This window comes from Cucumis melo, chromosome 9, assembly GCF_025177605.1.
Source record: "Cucumis melo cultivar AY chromosome 9, USDA_Cmelo_AY_1.0, whole genome shotgun sequence".
NCBI classification, from domain to species: Eukaryota; Viridiplantae; Streptophyta; class Magnoliopsida; order Cucurbitales; family Cucurbitaceae; genus Cucumis; species Cucumis melo.
Genome location: NC_066865.1, coordinates 10,599,990 through 10,607,348, shown reverse-complemented (window position 1 = coordinate 10,607,348; position 7,359 = coordinate 10,599,990). Strand labels below are relative to the sequence as shown.

At 32.6% G+C, this 7,359-nt stretch overlaps 1 long non-coding RNA gene across 3 annotated transcripts; it reads right to left on the bottom strand.

Annotated features, from left to right (window-relative positions):
- Positions 1-1,475: 1,475 nt before the first annotated feature.
- Positions 1,476-6,708, bottom strand: LOC103503386 (uncharacterized). Of its 3 annotated transcripts, none has more exons than XR_007823423.1 (6): positions 6,262-6,699; positions 5,150-5,204; positions 4,939-5,003; positions 4,507-4,615; positions 3,562-3,700; positions 1,476-1,855 (listed from the first exon to the last, which is right to left on the bottom strand). It is a non-coding gene; the product is annotated as an uncharacterized LOC103503386 (long non-coding RNA). The 3 variants fall into 3 exon arrangements; XR_007823425.1 differs by lacking the exon at positions 1,476-1,855 and adding an exon at positions 2,701-3,450 and having other exon boundaries at positions 5,707-6,708; XR_007823424.1 differs by lacking the exon at positions 1,476-1,855 and adding an exon at positions 2,701-3,450 and having other exon boundaries at positions 6,262-6,708.
- Between the last annotated feature and the right edge of the window lie 651 nt (positions 6,709-7,359).

Below are 7,359 nucleotides of genomic sequence, written 5' to 3'. Positions count from 1 at the left end.
TGATACTGTAGTCCTAAATTGAAAGTTGTTTTTCACTATTATTATGCAAAAATACTTTAAAAACACTTTTTTACTTTTAAATAAACTTTTTTCCTTCAAATCAAAATAATAAGAGATGTCTCTTATAATTTCATCATTTAAAATAGAAAAAAAAACATATATTTAGTGATATATCAACATTCTCCCATACACTACTACTAGATGAAGAAGACATTCCCAAACAATTAACACCTATATGGACAACTAATTGATGTCTACTAATTGCATCTTTAACAAAAACTAAATACCAAACAAAATCATTGTCTTTCTTTATTGGTACCAAAGTTTCAACATTACTTTTATCAAAATCAAGTCAAACAAATAATTCTACTAATTTATCCAATTCAAAGTTGTTCACATGTCAAAGCAACCAAAGAATTAAACAACAATAGGAATAGACATTCTAATATGAATTATATATATATATATATATATATATATATATATATATATATATATATATATATATATATATAAATAGGGGTCTTTTAAAAAATATAAAAAAGCAACAAAATATTTACACTCTATTGAACAATTCCAAAAATAGAAAAAATCCAGAGGTCCACCGTGTAAAATACAAAAAATACCCCGTCAACCACGCCGTCAATAACGCGCATGTAATATATTTGCGATCGTTTAGATTTAGTTATTGTTTCATACGCGATCATTTAAATATGGTTCAATATATACGCGATCGTTTAGATATGACTACAATTTATACTGCGATCGTTTAAATAAGGCTACCATTTATACACGATCGTTTAGATATGACTACAATTTTTTTTTTTTTTCAATTCTATCGTTTAATTTTGTTACACAATCGTTTAGATTTGGAGACCCAAATCCAAATGATTTTTTTTAAAAAAATTGGTACACGATTTTTTAAATTCTTTTGGTACACAATCATTTGGTACATAATTTTAATTAAAGCTGAATCCAGCAAAATGCATATTTGGAGTTTTTTTTGAAAAGTTATTGGGTTTCATTGTCAGTCACACAAGCATCAAGGTGGACCAAAAAAAAAATCAAGGCGATGGGTTAAATTACATTACACAATTTATTTCACACCTCACTCAAACTTGTGAACCAATTTTAAAACTTCTTTGCAAAAACGAGATTTGTCACTAGAATGAAGATTGCCAAAAATCTTTTGATAAAATCAAAGACTACTTGCAAAGCCCTCCTATCCTTGTCCCGCCAACTCCAAGACGACCATTAATCTTATACCTGACAGTGAATCGATGGATGGGATGTGTTTTAGGGCAACATGACTCTACTAGAAAGGAGCAAGATGTTTATTATTTAAGCAAGAAGTTTACAAATTATGAATCAAAGTACTCATTATTGGAAAAAACATATTACAACGTAGCATGGACAACTCAAAGATTAAGACAGTATATGTAGTACTATACTAAATGACTTATTTAAAAAATGGATTTTGTAAAGTACATTTTTAAAAAGTCATCCTTATCATGAAGGATAGCCAAACGATAGATGTTATCAGAGTTTGATATTGTTTACATTACTAGAAAGGTCATAAAGCATAGTGTGATTGTGCCTAACTGAATTATCGATTGAAGACTACGATCCCATGAAGTTTGATTTTCCCGTTGAAGATATCATGGCAATATAGTAAACACCTTACCAGATACATGGACAATGATGTTTAACGAAAGTACAAATGAAGTAAGACATAATGTCGGAACCATTTTATTGTCCCCCGATGGGAAGTGGTACTATTTAACTGCTAAATTGTATTTTGATTACACCAACAACATGGCCGAGTATGAAGCAATAGGATGGGAGTGCAAATGACCTATGAAATGAAAATAAAATGGTTAGGAGTCCTTGGAGACTCTCTATTGGTTGTACATCAACTGAATGGGGAGTAGAAGACAAGAAATGTTAAATTGATCCCTTATAACAATTATATTCACACAATAACTCAAACTTTTGATTCGATTACGTTCAAACACGTCCCACATGAAACTTTTGTTTTTCTAAATGAATTTTGTTCAAGACACTAAATTTAACCACCGTTTTCTAAATGAGTGTTATGAGATGCTAGCACCTTCCTCGTACACAAACGACTTTTGAACTCAACTCTAATTTTTTCTCGCAGACAATTTTTTTACTTTATTTAAAATTTATTTACTTTAGGGTTTAGGGTTAATTTAAATTTTAATTTGGTGTTCAATCACACCGAAAAAATATGTGGTGACTCCCTTTTTTTCTTAAATTAACCCTTTTTAATGACGTTGATCACTCCGTGTCGTCTCGAGTACGTGACGACAAATCTATCTTCCACAATCTTAAAGCCACACAGGAGGTTGCTTCTTCCAATACTATATTATTTCAAAAAGCCCAAAAAAATCAAAATGTTCATGTACTTTTTATTGACAGGAATGATGTAAGATCAAATTCAAACGTGACATCCTTCCCTTTTACCAAGGTGACCCTATATAGAAGCTATCAAGGTACCGACGAAAAAAAGATGCTCAAAATTGATTCATCTAATGCTCTCTTTTCTTAAAAAATTTGGAGTACTCCATTATCTTCAATTTCCAGCAGTTCTCACCAAACATACGACAATAGATTTGCTAACAGATACCATATTTATGGATAGATATTATTTGAGCTATTTGTAATGGTCCTATAATATATCTAGGAGAATAAAAAGTACTCGAGGAATTCATATTTGCAATGACAAGATCTACAAATGTTCAACAAAATATTGATACGAGGAAAACAAACGCAAATAAAATGTGATTTCAAAAGAGCTAAAAATAAAATGAAGACAGGAGAGTACACAGCCAAACGGTTTAACCATGGTCTTGTTTTGTTTTAAGGGCATAGAGTTAGTGTAATCCATTTAAAAAGATGTAAATACTTAACAGAGATAAAAGAGAAAAATATGTTCATGGTTAAGTTGGAACTGCATATATGCAAGGGGAGGATGTTCCACCCTTATATGTTGTAAGCTTGAACGTTCAAGTCTATCAAATAGGAAGATAACCCGGTAGCTAGATTGGATTTCAAACCAAAAGCATTCATCATCCAAAATGGAAGTAAAAATGAAAACGATCCAATTATTATGTTGTTGTTACAGTACCCGTGCCACTCACTAGTAACTAAAAAACCACCCAGCCCACAGTTTCTCTTTTCAGTTTTGGTGTAATGCACAAAATGAGAGAGAAATCTAAATGAGACAAAATATAAATTACTAAAGATGTTTTATAAGGATAAAACCATATGAGCTTTTTCCCTTGCGTTTTGTTCAAAAAATAACTTCTTTAAGATCAATGAAACTCTAAAGGCATACTGTTTGTAAACTAACAGTAACCATTTTCCTGAGATTTTAAAACTGTTCTTATCTAATGTAATGCCATTTGCTCCACGTGATCCTCACCTCTAAAGTCCCAAAGAAAACAAATCAATAAAAAAAAATAACTCCAAAATAATGACAGGAAGAAAGAGACAAATTCCAAAACAAGTAATAATATTACGTATCCAAAAACTTACCAAGCTTACTGTAGTTAGGAGCTTGCTGAGTCGTTCACGTCAAACTCGCAGTCAGCTGTTCGGGTCAAACTCACATCAAACTGCACAGTTCAGTTAACCAAGGAAGTAATGAAACCAATTACTTCAAAGTTCCTCCCACCTACCAAAGGAAAAAAGAAGAGCGCACTTCAATCACTCATTGGAACCATTCCAGATGTGGGACAATGATACACTCATTTATTTACAATCTCGTTCCTGTAAAACGGATTGAAGGCATTAATACTCAACCTAGGAAAACCTCCTATCCACTTGATACCGAAGCATATTTAATCCTCACTATTTACTCCAAATTTTATTCATTATATAACAATTAGTTTTTTTTAGTTGGTTGAAGATATTTGGAAGAATAAAAAACTGCCAGCCAGAAAAACCAACATCGGCACTCAATTACTGTATATATAGCTAAGAATTCACTACTGAGATAAGATGTTTTCCAATAATCAACTAGATATATAGTACTAGTGACGTTACCAGTCACACTTAGGAAATTAAAATCAGATAACCCTTTCCCAGCATAATTTTCCCAAATTGCTTCTAATGTGAGGAAAAGAATAATGTTATAGTAATTAATCAGAACATTGATAGCAACATCCTCGCCAAAGTCTCGGGGAGTAGCTCGGGAAACTTGACCCAAACTCGCAGCTGCTATTATCTGTGACGAAAATTTTCTAAAAATAGCTTCAAGAGGACGACCCACTTTTTCTTCTATGATACTGAAAGCAACCTTCACAATGCTAGACCACATGATATTATCAAAAATGTGCAAGTTTCTGGGCAAGGATGTTTCAAATTTATTAACAACTAATAACATTCAACCACGTTAGGAAACGGCAGAACATCATTTTGAAGAATGCAAAGTTCATTCATATAATTTTCTCTAATAATATCAGGTTTGTTGTCAAGAACCTGTCAAATGGAAGAAAGATCAAGACAACCCTGACATGTTGAAAAGGGGTGTATGCTTCACAAAGCGTATATCTTTTTTAAAACACATGAAAAATAGAGCTTCCACTACCTGAAACATAGACTACTCAAAATAAGTTAAAAATATAAATATCGTGAATTAGAAAATATAAGAAAGGTCCAATTCAAGCTGATCCAAACAGGGTAGACGTTGAGGACGGTCAGAGATTTTGATGCTAAAACAATCCAATGTATATTTATGTAAAACAAAATAGAGTTGCTAAAACAAAATACATGGATTCTAGTAGCAAACGTAACACTTTCACGCCACCAATCCAATGTATTTATGTAAAATGTTAAAGATATGAACAATAAAAAGCACATTCGGGATGAAAACAACAGATTGAAGAAGAAAAAGGAGATTAGAAAGCTAACAGTTTCTGGTCATCATCAATTTCTAGCTTCTTCTGGCATCCAATAGTCAGATTCGCGATATTAAACTGAAAAACACGAGACCTCCAAGTTAGTATTGAAGAGAAAATAAGGAGGAATCTAAGAAAGAACCTTAAAAATCTAAGAGAAATGATTTAAAGAATCTAAAAGATAGGAGATTATAAAGAAAAACATATGAGAATTTAAACTATACCACAGAGAGAACCTTCAGCATTTGATCAATGTACCATATTTTCTCTGGGGAATACCTGCAACATCAGGATAAGTGTTAATTAGAACATCATCCTCGTGAGCTTTCTATTTTTTTTCTATATAAGAAAAAAAGTTAAAAGTAACTTTCAACTTGTCCTAAATACTCACACACTTGGTTGTCCCAAGTCAAAACACAAATGGAAAAAGAAGACAGAACTTTACGGTTCTATCGGTAAGAAACTGAAATCTTAAAAAATACAAAATTTTGAGATATAAATTATGGGCGAACGTCAATTTTTTTATTAAAACTTAGAAATCATAATTCACTTAGAACCAACTTACTTCCTTTTGGTTTAAAATCAAATCTTTCCACTCGATATCAGAAAATAATGACTCATTTTAGACATTATAAGAAACCACTAACTTCCAATTTTATGAAGAATGAAATATTGAAAAGGAAGATGAAACCTCCCACCAATTTCAATAAAGTTACAATCAAGATCTTGAATCTGATGAAATATAGGAGAGTAATCACAAAACTAACATACGTAAGAATACCTGAAGAAGCTTGAAATACTAAAGTATCTCAAATTTCAACATATAATTTCCCACATTGCAACGGATCACCTATTTCTTTACAAACACAATTCCCAGAATAGCAACACTGAGAAAATGAGTGAGGGAGAGAGGAGAGTGTGTTGCAATAGACAAAGGAATGTAAACTTGTTCCTTTCATTTTCACCCTAAGCAATCAATGCTCTGGTTTCCTTTTGGACTCAAATAAAAATGGAGAGATAGGAATTTTTTTTTCCATAAGCTTGGGTTTGGTTTTTCTCCTTTCATTTTTCAATAGCCCTATCTAAAATGAGCTATCCCAAAGCGAAATCCAAAAGCAACTGGAGTTGGAAAATGATGTAGAAGAAAGAAAGAAGAAGAAGAGTCTTTGTTCTTATCTTAAGGAAAATCTTCACCAAGTAGCTTGAAATGTAAACAACCCTAACTTTTTTGGAGTGTTGCCTTGTAGACGACGACAGTGCCTGAATCACTGGACTTTCTTTCTCAAATACAATTGTAAACGAAGGTGAAATATCCTTTCTTCAGAATAGGTCTGACCTTTTTCAAAGGTAAGAGGTCAACTTAGAGCAAAGCAAGCTGAGAAGCAAGCTTGCAAAGTAACCGAGGCAAGAGCGTGAAGCAGCTTTTCCCGAACCAAAGGATCCAGGTTCTCTTGAAAGAAATTTTTTCCTCTGCTGCTTTCAGCCCACTCCACTTCGTTGACCGAGACTTTCTATTCCGAACGGTTAAAGCCCTAGCCACGAGACCAACTCCTGTCTTCTAAGATCAATTTCCAGATGCTTCGAGGCCGCAAGCTTCTTTAGAGAAGGAGATTTCTTCTGAATCAGGGAAACTGCTCAACCTCCACTATTCTTTGGCGACAATGGCGATTGGACAGACACAACGACGGCGGCGTCGTCGGTTGAACGGAGGGCGGTCGGGCGTGTGAGAATGGACGTGAGTATCGCAGCCGGCCGTCTGCTTGAGCAAAAGAGAGGGGCGCGTACTCAAATATTGAGCGGCAAATTTTTTTTATTTGAGTTTTTATAATGGGTGACTATTTTGGCATAAAATATTAAGCTTATAGAAAATGATATCTTATAGATGTGTTTGGGGAAGAGTCAGGTAATAGATTTACACGGAATTTATGATAAAATTTATTTGGGGAAAGTGTTATATGGGTTGGGTTAATATTTTTTTATGTAGTATAATATTTTTTAAATGAGATTGTAAATATGATAAAAAAATTCTTATTGCATACTTTTTTACGAAAGCATCGAACTCGTCTTATTGTAAATAATTTATTCTATGTGTGATGTTATTAAATTATTAAAGATAATTGTCCAGTTTGGAATTAATTTCTACACATATTGTGAAAAATTTATTAAAATTCATTTTCTAAAAATACAAATTAATTATTTCCTATTTGTAATTAGCGATAGCGATGTCCCCTCATTTTGAACATATATAATTACGTGGTATAACGCCTGGGTGAAATTGTTACTATTTTCCTTAATTTTAAATAAACATTATGAACAGAATTGAACGGATGTAGAAGGACAAAAAAAAAAATACATATGCATAAACAACTCGAGTACATGAGGAAAAAAGTAGTTGTCTACAATAGCAAAAGCATAAACAGTCAATACCATATAG